The 15,951-nt window shown below is 44.7% G+C and overlaps 1 protein-coding gene and 1 long non-coding RNA gene across 3 annotated transcripts in view; one reads left to right on the forward strand and one right to left on the reverse strand.

The window, feature by feature from the left end:
• Positions 1-15,951, forward strand: part of SMIM24 (small integral membrane protein 24) — an 80,452-nt gene that overhangs the window by 58,867 nt on the left and 5,634 nt on the right. The gene's annotated exons all lie outside the window — the stretch shown is intronic.
• Positions 10,556-15,258, reverse strand: LOC146068729 (uncharacterized). Its single transcript, XR_014472964.1, has 3 exons — positions 12,792-15,258; positions 11,645-11,757; positions 10,556-10,851 (listed from the first exon to the last, which is right to left on the reverse strand). It is a non-coding gene; the product is annotated as an uncharacterized LOC146068729 (long non-coding RNA).

Raw genomic sequence — 15,951 nt, forward strand, 5'->3', positions numbered from 1 at the left:
CGAGACCCACTCCAATGCAGCCCCGGTAAGAAGAGACACAATGTAGGCCAATTGAGCTTTAGGGTTCGGGAAGAGAGATGGCTGTAGGTTGATTTGAATGTCACATTGATTTAAGAAGCCTCTGCATGCCTTGGGAGATCTGTCATACTTGTTGGGTGCTGGTAGTTATAGAAGGCCTGGAGCCGGTTGAGAAGAATTTGCATTACTGGTTGTTGTCATTGTAGTAGATGAAGAACTAGCTGATGTAGTAGCTACTACCCGAGGAGATGCCAGGGTCTGCAGGTACTAAGCCATCTGCCGCTGTGAGGACTCAGGCTGCTCTAAGCGGGTTACAATGTTTTGTAGGATGTCCACGGATGTCCCCTTATTTCCGCTCAATTCCATCTGGTCAGTACAAACTGTCACGGGTGGTGGATTTGATGGTATCGTGCGTATAACAGGAAGAGATGAGTGACCAGCAGGAGATGGGTTAAAACTAGCAGGTTTAATGAATGAACTCAAAAAGGGATAACCTAACCAGCATCAATACTTCTTGAAATAGATTCTAATAATAAAAGACAAGTCTCTGATATATTTAGCAGGAATAACAAAAGAAGGTAGTCCTTTGCGTTATACAAGATAACTTAGGCAGACAAGAAGACAAGATGAGGACAAGACGGCTTGGGATTTGAAGAATAAGGAGACAATGTACCTGAAGATTGAAGAATTGAATCCTGGATTTGTAGAATAACTTTGAAGAGTTTGCAGAAGACAAGACTGAAGAATCCAGAAGCGGAATCAGATCCGGAGGGTATCGTGAAGAGCCAGAAGAGAAGGCTAGTGGACAGTGTAGCACACCTTAGGCAGCAACGATGGGGCCAGAGGCCCGCAGGGACAACCAGCTGGAGAGCGCAGTGTGCATAGGCACTAGGATAGCCAGGACTTCCCCAGATGCTAGCAGGCTGAAGTAACAATTTTTACTGACTCAGATTAACCTAGGCAGATCCCCTTTATAGCAAGGGAAGGGCTGCCATTGGTTGTCTGGTCAGAATGGGAGGAAAAGCCCTGACCTGGACAATCACCGCTCTTGCCCTCAAGCAAGATGGCGGCGCCACTCTTCGGGCGCCGGCATCCTGTCAGCCAGACTGCCATGTTTGAATCCATGCTGCCACTCACAGCTGCTGAGCACTGCCACTGCCTGCCCAACCAGGACCCCAGCGGACACATGCCAGCCGCCGGCGAGCACGGATGGGTGAGTACCGTGCCCACCACGTTACATTGCAGCGGCGTCTGACAGAACCTTTGTGATATTCATATATTGGAACAAGTAATAGTGAAGTGATACTGTCCGTGTAATCAACAATATTCACTGTACTTCAGTACAGACTAGATGTTCCACAGGTGATTATAATGGCACATATACGTACTGCTTCCAGAAATATAGTAGCTGCAGTGCACAGACCTTCATTGGAACTCCTTTGTCAGTCTTCCAGCCATATATATTGCGATCAGTCGGCACTTGCAATCACATCATCAGCATGGCAGTGCAATGGACAAAATTATTTGTAGATATACAGTCGAACTCTGGCACTCGCTTCAACAAAACTTACAGGTTTGCATATTGCAACGTTTTGGACCCTTTTATTACGGTCCGTCGACAGGCAGTACAATATCAAAGACAATCATTACATAACATACCTTTATACCAGAAGCGTCTCCCATGATCATCCTCACACATACCATACCATACGCATGCCACATACTGAGCCAGGGGTTGCGGGACGGATCCCCTGGCCGAAATAATCGGTCGACCAGGGGGATCCGTCATGCTCTTGTGGATCTTTGGCATTGTATATATGATGGGGCAGACGGGAAAATCCACCTTTAGAAAAAAAGAGTAGTGGACAACACTCTCAATCTCGCATGGGCAGCAGGATGGATTAATGAAAATGAATGTGGGTTTCTAAAGGTGGATTTTCCCATCTGCCCAATCATATATACAATGCCAAAGATCCACAAGAGCATGACGGATCCCCCTGGTCGACCGATTATTTCGGCCAGGGGATTCGTCCTGCAACCCCTGGCTCAGTATGTGGATTACCATCTACAGCCATTCGTGTTAAAAACACTGAGCTTCCTAAGGAATACAGGGGATCTTCTGGACAGTCTGAGTACCTTGACTGAATTACCCATCTACTATGTTACTAGTAACTATGGACGTAGCCTCATTGTATACTGTGATCCCGCACGAGAAGGGGTTGGAGGTCATTTAGCATAAATTACAGGATACAGCTAGAACTGGCCCTCCCACAGAATTTTTGGTTGAATTAACATAGGCTAGTTCAGACTCAAAATTTATTTCCTGTATAAATACTTTTTACAATCAACCGGTACGGCTATGGGGTCCAATTTGGCCCCAGCTTATGCCAACTTATATATGGCAAACTATGAACACACTTATATTTTCCCCTAAATTTGGTACCAAGATGTTTTTTTTTACTGTCGCTATATCGACGACATCTTTCTTATATGGTTGGGAACAGAGCAGGAGCTGAAGGACATGCTTTTGTTTTGAATAGTCTGGAGAAACCCATCCGCTTCATGTTTTCTTTTAGTTTAGTTGAGATTCATTTTTGGATGTCTCTATTTACTGTGATGGTCTTGGCCTAGGAACAAGACTCTATCGGAAGGAGACAGAAATTATTTACTCCATGCTACAAGTCACCACCCCACACATCTCAAGGAGAACTTGCCCATATCGCAGTTTTTATGAGTGGTGAGGAACAATTGATACAACAGAGGAACAATTAACAGATATGTTTTCCAGGTATTGCAAACGTGGCTACTCTGAACTAGCACTCACATGCTGCCTCACCAAGGCAAGGTCTAGACATACGAAGGGTACCTCGGAAGGCCCAAAAGTCGACCCTCAGCCTAGGCTTATCTACATCAATACCTTTGATGTGAATGCTCCTAAAAGAAAGCAACAACTTTTCAAAAATTGGACAATTATTTCGACTGATTCTGCATTCACAAAGGTTAGCCCTGTTCCCCCGATGTGTGCCTATTGTCGAGGTCGGAACCTAAAAGACCTCTTGATGAGACCATTGTCTCAACCTACAGAACACTCTGGCTGCCATCGCCCAAGAAAGGCTGCTATCGGTGCAGCGATTGCACGACCTGTAGGTCACTCCTGAGGAGCTCCACATTTGCTCACCCACACAGTGGGAAGAAAATAAAAATTCAACATAGTCTACACTGTAGAATGGACTGTATTTTTTACATTCTAGTGTGCCCTTGTGGCCTCTGGTTTAACTAAGAGAAATTTCCGCGAGAGGATGGCGAACTATCGCACATTCATTAGAGCGGCGCTTGATACGAAAACATCAGACAAGCCAGTTGCAAAACATTCTGCTTCAATGGGCCACAGTGTTGCAAGTCTGCGCTACATGTTAATTGATTTAATTCCAAAACCAGTGAGAGGAGGGGATTCGAGATGGATATTCAATCTGGACACAATAGCTCCCAGAGGACTCAACGAATATAATCCTCTATCAATCTTTTTGAAGTAAATAACTCCATATCCCTACACCCCTTTTCTTAAGTTTTTTTATTACTTTATCCATTGTTTTCTTCCTGCGATTTTTTTAAATTTTTGAAGCAAGATGTGGTGTCTCCGGGCTATTCCTGTTTTCTTTTTTTCTTATGTACCCAATCTATGTGTTTTGGTATTTATTATGTTGTCAAATTATTCCTTTTTTGGTAGTTTTATGCTTACTGGGAGGTCAGCTTTTTTTTGACCCGTTCTGCTGAGATTCTATCGTTTCACTCATTGGCGTTTTGACTAGCACTTTATCTATAATATATGGGTATTGTAAAATGTAATATTTATAAAAACTTATAAAACTGTCTATAAAAACTGATTATTTAGTAATAATAAGTGTGTACACAAAATTCCTTTGTCTATTTTTGTTTATTTTTCCTTTCTTTTTTATGTATATATTTTTGGATGTATTTTTTTATATTATCTTGTATGTTTTGCATTGATTTATTGTGGGCGTGAGTGGTGGCAATCGGGTTGGCCTGTATACTTAACCCACTTCTACCTCTTTATTCTAATTAGCACATAGCCAAAGCAACTTATATTTTATATTATCGCTAGTCAATTAAACCATCATTATCTAAGTTCTACATTTGGTTCCGGGTCTGTGGAACGCACAAAACAAATGGTGGAACGCATGATGCACTTCCGCCCAGTGAATTCTTAGCCAGATATCCCCAGACGCGGCAAACAGTCCAGCGTCTCTTTCCGGACAGATGGAACGCACGCGTCACTTCCGCCTTGGCCAGTGGAACGCAAGAGGTGCTTCCAGGTGGGCGGTAGATGCGATTTTAGTTGTTTAAGCTGCACAGTGGTGGGCGCACTATTGTGCTATTACTTATGACAGTTGTTAACACCAGCATCTGGTGGTTATAGGATTGTAAGTATTCCAGAACTATTGTTTTTGACGAGAGGTGAGTTGCGGACAGGCAGTGATGTCACCTTCGGTCCAGGGGTATATAGGCTGACCCGGTGAGGCAGTGTATACCTCCCCAGGGATGGATGTCAGGTTGCTTATCTGTTGGATATTTGCCCACTTCTGTACAATTCCTGATGATGGTCTTGAGTAGACCGAAACGTGTCGTTACGTCGTATGGTATGTCTGTATGATGCAAATAAAATGATACCTTGATAACCTTGACCTTGGTGAGTGCCCATTCTACCTCCGATATATATATATATATATATATATATATGTACAGCAGGTAGGAATTCCAAAGAACGGATCCAAGCACGGCACTGATGGGTCTTTTAAACAGAATAGTTTATTTGATCTCTACATTTCGGAGAACGTATCCCCGTCGTCAGTAGAAAAGGACAGACAATGAACATAGAATACTGCTTACCTTATGTAGGAGTCCCGGCGCTGCATCCGACGCCCACCATGCCACTAATTGCAGAGCGCACCGAACACCTGTATGGGGCAATGCCTGATGACATCAGCATGCCGCGACAGGCCTGTTGCTAGGCAACATCGGCGTCACCTCCGCAATCAGCGACCGGGGGATACGTTAGCAGACAACCGGCACGCCCACATAGGCATATGTACAAAATGAAAATAAAATACAAGTAAACAAAATATATATACAAATATAAAGCATACACAACATGAAAAGTTAAAATATGCATGATACATATATCTATGCATAACAAAAAAAATCAAATAAATAAATAAAAATCAGCACAAATGAAAAAAGTTTTTTAGCAAGAACATACACAGCCAAATAGATGTTTATACAGCATTTACATAAGGCTGTTCCATGCAATTCTTTCATTCAAGCCTTTAGGAGATTCAATCTGTAAATCCAAGAGGCTTCAAGCTTTAACAATTTCTTATTGCGGTCCCCACCACGAGTACTCTCAGGGATGCAATCGATAATCTGATATTTTAGTGTACATAAGGGATGGTTATGAGTTTTGAAATGGACTGCTATGGGTTGATCATTAGGTTTGCCCATAGGAGCGGCTTTAATGGCTGAGCGGTGTTGTGCCATCCTTTCTTTGAATTTAACCGAGGTCTTACCAACATAATAGAGCCCGCAAGGGCATATGATAATATATACCACGAAGCGGGACTCACAAGATAACACATGTCGGATTCTATCCAGGTTTTCTACCAATTACATTGGAATCCTTCTTATAGTCACTAATGTCCGAATGAACCAATATGTCCCGAAGGTTCTTACCCCGTCTATAACAGGCGAGGGGTTTGGTATTGTGAAAACACAGCAATTCTTGATCTGAAGCTACCAACGGCCATAAAGACCGGGTGGCTATCGGCAGGACTGAGCTGGATGTGTCGAATGTTGTGACAAGTGGAAATATTTTACCTGTCTTCTTGTCTACAGTCTTTAATAGATCATCCCTCTGTAGCTTTAGTGCCTTATCTTTGGACTCATATAGTGACTTAAGGGGGTACCCTCTTTCGTGAAATTTGTCCACTACTTTATCCAATTCCTGTGACAGATTAGTCCAATCACTGCTAATTCTTGCCACCCACACCATCTGAGAATAGGGAAGTCCCTTTTTTAATGGCGGCGGGTGGTGGCTACTAGCAACCAACAAAGTGTTCCTGTCGGTACTCTTAGAGTAGACACATGTCGACAGACAACCGTTAAATAAATGAACATTCACATCCAAAAATAAAATGTTCGATGAACTCCACTGATAAGTAAATTTAATCGGTGTATCAAGGCTGTTGATCTCTTGCAACATATTTTCAAAACTATCAGTGCCCCCACTCCATAGCATGAACAGATCGTCGATATATCTACAGAACATCTGGATGTGCATACTGAACTCATTGTTAAAAAATGTTTTTTGTTCAAATTCAAACATATATATGTTGGCGTAAGACGGAGAAACCGACGCGCCCATTGCACACCCAGATGTCTGAAGATACATCGAACCATCGAACAAGAAATAATTTCGAGTTAAAATCAATTCCAGTAGTGAAAGGTACAAATCCACATCAAACCCTAAGTTAGTCACTTGATTGCATAAAAAAATCCTCATAGCCAGCAAACCTTGATCATGGGGGATCGAGGTATATAAACTTGAGACGTCCATAGTACATAATATAGTGCCCTCCTTTACATTGCCATAAGAATTACGTTTATTCAAAAAACTAGTCGTATCTTGTAGATACGTTGGTTGCACAGAAATATGTGGTTGTACCAAAGCATCTAGTAATTGTGAAACAGGTTGGTATAAACTCCCCCCTGGCCGATATAATCGGTCGACCAGGGGGGTTGTTCATGCTTTTATGTACTTTCGGCAATGTGTAGAGTATAGGCACAATAGGAGTCCCGGCGCTGCATCCGACGCCCACCACGCCACTAATTGCAGAGTGCACCGAACACCTGTATGGGGCAATGCCTGATGACATCAGCATGCCGCGACAGGCCTGTTGCTAGGCAACATTGGCGTCACCTCCGCAATCAGCGACCGGGGGATACGTTAGCAGACAACCAGCCAGCCCACATAGGCATATATATTGGAGAATGGAGGAAAAACAGCGCTTCATGGTGCATTAAACTGAGTTTTAATTAGGACAATAAAAATATCCATGGTACAATTCAGAATAGCCCCGTACCAAGATTATGCACTCTGTGGACTGGATACCACACGGTTTTGAATAAGCACAACACAGGCATAGACTGTTAACATAACCATCGATGGACCCGTTGGACCTCTATCAGTGCGCCGCCACGCTGGATTGCAGGACGGGGAACGAGAAGCCACAGTCGGAGAACATGTCTGGGAGGCAGGTAACAGGAGCGATTTCGTCACAAAGACTTCATCAGAGGGCGTGGCTACTACATCCGCTCCCTTGGTTTTTATAGTACTAGCTGTCAATCAGAACAGCCGTGCTCAGTGAGGTACTCCCACTGTGGGCGACTTCTAGCAGCGCCCATATCGGAGAGTGTTCCTATTCAAGGCGGCTTATAGCAACACTTGGTGTCTAATGACACCAGACGGGCTATTTACAAGGTGTACATTGCGGATGTACACCTTGTAAATAGCCCGTCTGTATATATGTGAAGGAGCTTTGATCACGTACCATCGATGGATGTGATCACATCGTTCAACCATGACACTTCTGTGATTGAGTCATAAGACACCAGGGGCCAAATGTAATAGGGTGAGAGTTTCAGAATGTGAGAGATTTTGGGAGAGTTTTCCCATGTTTTTTAAAGCAGCAATCAATTACATGGCAAAATCAACCTGGTTTTGCAGTTTAATTGATTGCTGCTTTAAAAAACATGGGCAAACTCTCCCAAAATCTCTCACTTTCTGAAACTCTCACCCTATTACATTTGGCCCCAAGTGTTGCTATAAGCCGCCTTGAATAGAGTGCATAATCTTGGTACGGGGCTATTCTGAATTGTACCCTGGATATTTTTATTGTCCTAATTAAAACTCCGACTTAAGCACCATGAAGCGCTGTTTTTCCTCCATTCTCCAATAGATTTCCATCTCTGTGGGTTCCAGAGGTTTTCTCCTCCTGGGCCTGAAAAATTGGTTGCGGGTCCTAGAACGGACTCTGGTGCTTTCCCCAATCCTTTTTGCAAAATTCAAAAGGACTTTAAAAACTGGACTATTAACATGTGGTGAAAAAGTATAGCGCTCATTGTTGTTTTTCTTCTGCAAATATATATATATATATATATATATATATATATATATATAGTCTGTGTGGGGGTCCGGCACTGCCTGCCACCTCTGGCTGACTGCTCTTACTTGGCCCAGGTGCCCATTCACCCAGAGAAACTCTCTGGTACATAAACACCAATAAGCAAAAAAGAACGTCACTCCCGGCTCTTGTTAGTAAACAGTGATCCTTTACTGTATTTGCCACAGTGATCCTTTACTGTGTATACCATGTTTTGGTAAAAGGCACTGAAAGTGGTCTACATATTAGAATACACAATGTTGCTGAGACATATATGTAGGAATACATGATAAACTATCACCACTAGACATATCGGGCGAGATTTATTGTGTTTACCGTTTTTGGCAAAATGCAATTTTTTCTCAAACCGCCCTATATTGACGTTTTTTTAAATCGCATTTTGTCAGAAATCGCGTATTTAATGGCTGGCATAATGCCACATAAAAAGTGCGATATATGGCGATAAATGGCGATATGGTGCGAATTGAGCCGATGTAATACGCGATTTCCGGGTTAGGTCATGTGTGTATTTGCGGCCAACCGGAATGCGATTTACACGAATACACCTGATCAGCCCATACAACATGCAAACCTATTGGCCCACCTTAGTCCCTTGCAATACGCATCACACCCCCTATATAAAGGGGCGCAGGCACCGTTTTACCCTTTGAAAGGGAGTAAGGCGTTTGACATGGAGAGGAGAGGAGGAGTGCTAAGGTGCAGAGGAGGCAGAGGGACAGCCAGCTTGGGCCCAAATACCCCAACCACTGGGAGAGGTAGGGGAGTGAGAGGCAGTACTGTCAGAGGCAGGACAGGAAGAGCCACAGGGCCGGCGCCACCACTAGGCAGCTCTAGGCATTTGCCTAGGGCGCCGGCACCTGGAGGGCGGCAGTTCGCCCCTCACCCCCTGCACTGTGGTACCTGCGTAAAAAAAACTTCTGTCCCCGGCGTCCCTGCTGAGTGCTGGTGTAGGGGTGTCCGTGCCGCCGGGGGAGCCTGCGGCGCTGTTATCGTGTATACGCTTGTCGCGCCCGGCGGGGTCCCTACAGTGCATAGAAAATAACTAGCGCTATGCGCGCGGCGTTATTTTCTATGCTCTGTAGGGACCCCGCCGGGCGCGACAAGCGTATACACGATAACAGCGCCGCAGGCTCCCCCGGCGGCACGGACACCCCTACACCAGCACTCAGCAGGGACGCCGGGGACAGAAGTTTTTTTTACGCAGGTACCAACCAAGACCCCCCCCCCCCCCGCCCGGCACCGGGGCGCCCCCACCCCGACTCGCCTGGGGCGCTCCGGTGCCTTGCACCGGCCCTGAAGAGCCAGCATGCTCCCAAGAAGAGCTGCGCCAGGGAGAGGCCACATGGTGGAAGCTGACCAGGTGGCTATGGAGGAGGAGGAGGAGGAGGAAGCAGGCACAAGCCATGTGTCCTCACAGGAGGAACAGAGTGCCAGGCACACAGAGGAGGAGCTGCAGGAGGGAGATTATTCTGAGGTGGACTGGCCTCTGCAGGAGGAAGATGAAGCAGACTTGAAGGTGCTGGGGGAAGAAGCAGGACAGGAGGAGGGTGACCCTGAAAATGTGGAGGAGGAGGATGCTGCAGCTCGTACAGCTAGTGGGAGGAAAGTCAGGTTCTCATATGAGGAGAATATCGCCCTGGTGCGTGCACTCTTGCCCCTGTATGACCGCCTGCTTGGTCCTCACCATCACCGCACAAGTGCGGCAAGGAAGAAGGGGATGTGGGACAATATAACCTTCGTGGTCAATGCAGTCAGCACACACAAGAGGAGTGTGCGCAACGTCAAGAAGCGATATAATGACATCAAGCGCCTCCTCAAAGCCAAGCTTGCCCTGGAGAAGAAAGAGGCCTGTCGCACAGGAGGTGGACCTAGGCAGGAAGTCCGCTTTAAGGCCTATGAGAGGCTGCTTCACAGAATTATCCCACCGGAGTTGCTTCCCGGCATTCACATTGCCAACACAGACAGGCCCCCCACTCCACCGCCAACTGGTAAGTGTCCACACATGTCAACTACACATTTTGCTATGTCATGTGCGCATGCAATTATGGTGGAATGGTTTATGTGTCCGATTGATTTGTTTCTATGGAACTACATATCCCAGCAAAAACACATGTTTCTAGCTTGGGTTGCTAATTAATGGACTGGGCATTTTGCTGGGTTATGTAGTTCCACAAAACCAATTAATGTGTGCTGTCCTTATCACTGTAGGCCTGCAGTGTAGATGCTTGTTAATCCACATCAATCCTCTGGGTAGTTGGACAAGCACTTTACGGTCACTTTTACATGTGTAACCTGATGCTCTTTCCTGTTTGTACCAAATGGAGGACAAAGATCCTGCACTGTCCTAATACTTAAATGAGCTTTTAAGCTCAAATACTGCAAAACCCTTATTTAAGCATATCAAAAGAGAACTATGGCTTGGTTTTAATTTTTTATCCACATTTTTGTAATAGTGCCAGTTAGGTGCCAATGTTAACACTGCAAAATGTCTTCCTCTTTCAAACAGCAGCATCTATGGAGTCCCAGCCAGCTGTTGTGCGCCATCAGCCACATCCGATTGTTCCCAATGTCCAGTCTGCAGGTGAGATATCATACTGTTACACAAAGATATTGCACATTACTAGATTGTAAGCTCCATGGAGCAGGGCCCTCTTCCCTCCTGTTGTCAAAGCCCACTTCTCTTTACATTTCACTCACAGCTCTCCTATACTCCAACACTCAGTGACCATCTTTGTGCATACTCATCTCCATCATTGGCCTCAAACCTCTAGTTGTATGTTGATTGAGTCCTCACTACATACATTTAAGCTGTAATGTGTATTGATCTGTGGCGCTCTTTATTTGTACTGTATTTTTGTTATTTATTCAATGTTATGCCAAGCTTTGTCTCCCTGTATTGTTCCTTTGTACGGCGCTGCGAAACACTTGTGGCGCCTTATAAATAAAATTATAATAATAATAAATAATATTTCACACATGCCTGCCGCCAACACAGTAGCCTGTACCAAAACACAGCCAGCTCTACAAGGATCCAAATCCAAAGGAAAAATAATATGTAGTCAGCCATGTAAAGTGCCTAACACATGCATATGACTACTATGCCTACATCATGTGATGTCACATCAAATTACATTGCAGTGGCCGATGATAGAGTTAACAATGTTTACGTTCAAAAATGACCTGACCCCACATGATGATTGTTTGGATGCATGAACACCATACAAAGGACTCAGAAACCACAACAGCAATAATTGTTCAGGGATATAAGTAGTAAACCACCCCCTGCATGCACAATGCATGAGCGAGACCTCAACATTCCAACTTAGTTACCATGACCCACAAAACAGCATTCTGCATAGCATACTTACCACTGTTATCTCAATTGTAGGACCTTCACAACCGATGCCAGAACCCACTGATCCCATTCAAGCAATGGATGACATGAGTGAAATCATCCTGGACCCGGTGACATCGTTGGATCCTGCACAACACAAAGCACACCCAGTCAATGTGGCCCCCTATACGCAGTCACATAGCCAGCAGCCCCCAATCATTCCAGCCACCAACAACCCCACTAATGCGGAGGAGTTGGCTCAATCCATCCATATCTTTAAAGGGGAACAAATCTCTTTTATGGAGATGCAGACCACCCAACTAGAAACCATTAAGGGGTATGTGCGTAACATAGGTCAACAAATGAGACAAATTTCCCAAAGTGTGCGTGCTAATGTAGGGACACAAATTTGTCTTGTCTCCACATTAGACACACGCTTTACCGAGATTGGACAAGCCATTCAGGGCCAAACTATTAATTTCCAATCACTAAATGCTAATATGGTGGAACAGACCCAAGCTATTAATGGGCAAACAACTGCGTTGATGTCCCTACAAACTCAACTCAGCCTCAGTGCTACTAGTTTGTTAGGTCAGCACCAAACCACATCTACGCAAAGTAGTAGTGTCTCCTCCACACCCATGGCTGGGTCCCCCACTACTCCCCCACATTGTAGTATCCGTACTAGAAGTGGATGTGGCACAAATGTTAAGGGTGCTAATACCCGTGCTCAAGGGAAAAATGAGTAATGTTGTGTGCATTTACATTTAACATGTGCTGTTCTATCCTTCTACAGTCATGCTGTAATTGTTATTCTGTCATGTTTCTATGCAATGGGCAAAGCCTAAATTTTTCCGCAAGTAAAAATTATTTGCAGCCAGCAACCTTGTTGTCATTATTTAGAAATGTTTACCCAGACAGTACTTTGACGTCTTTTGAAATGGTGCCATTTTAGCACAGACGGGTCATTTGGTTGTGTGTGCTTAATTGTCATATTAATTGTAGTAAATAATGACATTTGAGGGGGATCAGCATTGGCCAGTGCATACTGTAGGTAGCCGCAAGTTGTTTTGGTGAATTCCAACCACCTCAGATCAATGATCCATGTCAGCTCCATCCATTACCCCTATGTTAATTAGCATTTTCAATCATTTCCACCAAGTAAGAACTACAGTACTTACATTACAGTGTCATGGGTGTTGCCAGGCATAAACTATGCTGGGTTGTGGCAGCTTGCAGGTGTTGGGCATTATTGCAGGTCTGATTCTGGCCAATGTACAGGGGGAAAAAATATTTAAGGTAAACAATGTATGTGTGGTAAAGGTTCCCCTTTCCTATCCATTTTACACACCACAATTACCTGTGAAATGCTGAAGTATCATCTGTGTACGAACCACATCCCCCCTACTTGGCACTACAACATCAGTAGTTTGAGCTTCCTGCACATAATTCGGTTGACCCAAAGCTATGTTATGCAGCATGCAGCAAGCCTGGACAACCAAAACAACTTTGGATGGGTTGTACAACAGTGTACCTGCTGACCTGTCCAAACACCGAAATCGGCTTTTCAGCACCCCAAAGGTGCTACATTGCGGGTAGCAATATGTGCAGCATTGTAGCGGTGCTGTGCAGGGCTTTGTGGGTTCCGCAGAGGTGTCATGAGCCACGAATTACACCCATATCCTGAGTCACTTAACATGTAAAGGGATTTGTGTGGTCACATATCATGTGGGTAATTTGCACATAATAGTAGCAGGCCAGACTATATTGTTATGGCTGGTATAAACAATTAAAACAAAAATGACTCTTTAATATAAGGTTACACACATGGATCTTAAAGGGCAAGACATAGGTTAGCAAACATCATGTAAACAGTGCTAAGTTACTTACCAAGTAGCCAGCCTTCTGGCATGGTGTGGTTGTGGAAATGGTCCCAGAGAGCTGAGTGCCGCAGGATATAGGCATCATGGCAGTTCCCGGGATAGCCTGCAACCACACTGAGAATTCTGAGGTTGGCATCGCAGACCACCTGCACATTGAGGGAATGTCTGCCCCTGCGATTCACATAGACATGCTCCCTCACGTGCGGGGCCCGAATCCCAATGTGGGTGCAGTCTATGACTCCCAGCACATTTGGAAATACTGAGAACCGATAGAATGCCACCTTCAGGTCCTGCCACTCTGACTCACAATGTGGGAATGTGATATATGTGCGCCACAACTTCTTTAATGAATTTAACAACTGAGATAAATGTTTACAGAAAGTGGCTTGTGACACCCCCAGTGTAGTGGAGTGGAGCCTGTGGCAAACAAGTGGAGGGCACACATTAATTTCTGCAGCCCAGACACTGCATAGTTGGCCACCCCACAAGGGTCCAAATCATCTCTCACCTGCACATATACGTTCAACAGGTTCTGTCGGTTCAACCTAAACATGTCCACCACCTGTTGATCAGAGAGGGAGTCCAGGTACACCCTAGCACGGTACCGACGAGAAGCACGGAGTGGTCGGGGTACCTGGATCTGGTGGGCTGCATCATCCCTCCTGCGTAGATCCTCCAAACGCCCCAGCTCACACACTAGCACCTCCAGTCCACTCTGCAAAATCTCCATCTCAAACACCCTCACAGCTGTCCATAATCATGTTGGGGTATATGTAGGGGACTTAGTAATTGCTATGTGGGTCACCTGTGACAGATTTAACCATTTGCACGTTCAAACGCTGGCGATTTAGCTGAAATCGCCACCCTCTACTTGGTCTAATTTTTTGGGGGGAAAAAATTGCATTTTGCGGGCGATTTCCAAATCGCTAACCACTAAATCAGCGATTTGTATCTTTTTCAATGGGAAAACATCTGGATGCGATGTTGGAAATCGCCACTTCAGAAAGTGCGAATTAGCATCAAAAAGTGAGATTTATGCCGCAAATCGCCTCCCATTAAGTAGTCGATTTGGAAAAAAATGCGAAAACAGACGTTTTTGCGAAAAAAATCACCAAAAACTCAACATCGATCGGTAATAAATGTCACCCATGGTCTAGTTATATTTACCCCAGACATAATGAAAACCGCTCCCAAGCTTTTTATTCAATATAGATAATAGCACTTTAAGATATATCTTTTACAGTCATGCATTCTCTGATTTTTCAAAACAAAAATTTCACCTAAGGATTTTTTTTCACAGATTATTCACCACTCACATATGTTCAGAGTTTTTGCACTTTACAGATAATACATAGCCTTTTAACATTGTAATGTAATCAACACTGATATGTATCTATTGTTTTGCACTTTGCCAGTGCCTATCAATCCTGCGCTTATCTCCAAAGGCTCCCTGACCAGCCGGGACACGCCTCTAACAGCACTGCAGAAAGGTTACCATGGTAAAAAACGGCCGAAATCGCACTTTTTCCAAAAATTGCACATGTGGTAAAAAAAAATCACACTTTTTGACGCGATATCGCACATTTTGAAGTGGCGATTTTTAGTCACACTTCCATTCGCATCCAGATGTTTTCCCATTATAAAGTATCCAACTCGCAAATGACTGACTGGCGAATTTGACAGACACAGATCACAATGATCTGTGCATGGTTCTGTCAAATTCGCCAGGTTCTGTCCAAAAAAAGGGTTAAATACAAAAAAACAGGAAAAACCGGCGTTGGGTCCCCCCTCCTGAGCATAACCAGCCCCAGCCGCTCTTGGTTTCATAAAATGACAGGGACAAACAAGTTGGGGTTCCCTTGATTTTACAAAACCAGCACCAGGCTCAAGAGCCGGTCCTGGTTCCCAAAATACGGGGACAAAATGACGAGTTGGGATCATTTGTTCTAGAGCATGATGGTCGACAATCATTAGGTCGACATGGGAAAAGGTCGACATGGGTCTAGGTCAACATGGTTCTGGGTCGTAAGGTCATTGGATCGACAGGTCATTAGTTCGACAGTGTCTAGGTCGACAGTCAAAAGGTCGACGTGGGGTTTTCACAGTTTTTTTTTACCCAAATGTCAACACAGTCGACATGACACAGTTTAAAGTGCACCGCATCCCCTTGCATCGCTCGCTGCACTCGCCATGCTTCGGACATGGTGCCCTGCTATGCTCGGTCCAATACTTTATTCTCCCACCATGCCCTAGTGGATGGTAGGGCATGAAATACCACCTGTCGGCACACGTTGGCTCAAAAAACAGTGAAAAACCCCATGTCGACCTAGAACCATGTTGACCTTTTCCCATGTCGACCTAATAGTGTCGACCTAATGACTGTCGACCATCCTGCTGTAGACCAAATGACCGCATGCCAAAATGACTAGGCGTCCCCCGTATTTCAAGAACCAGCACC

Source organism: Crinia signifera, chromosome 1 (assembly GCF_055691185.1).
Source record: "Crinia signifera chromosome 1, ASM5569118v1, whole genome shotgun sequence".
Lineage (NCBI taxonomy): Eukaryota > Metazoa > Chordata > Amphibia > Anura > Myobatrachidae > Crinia > Crinia signifera.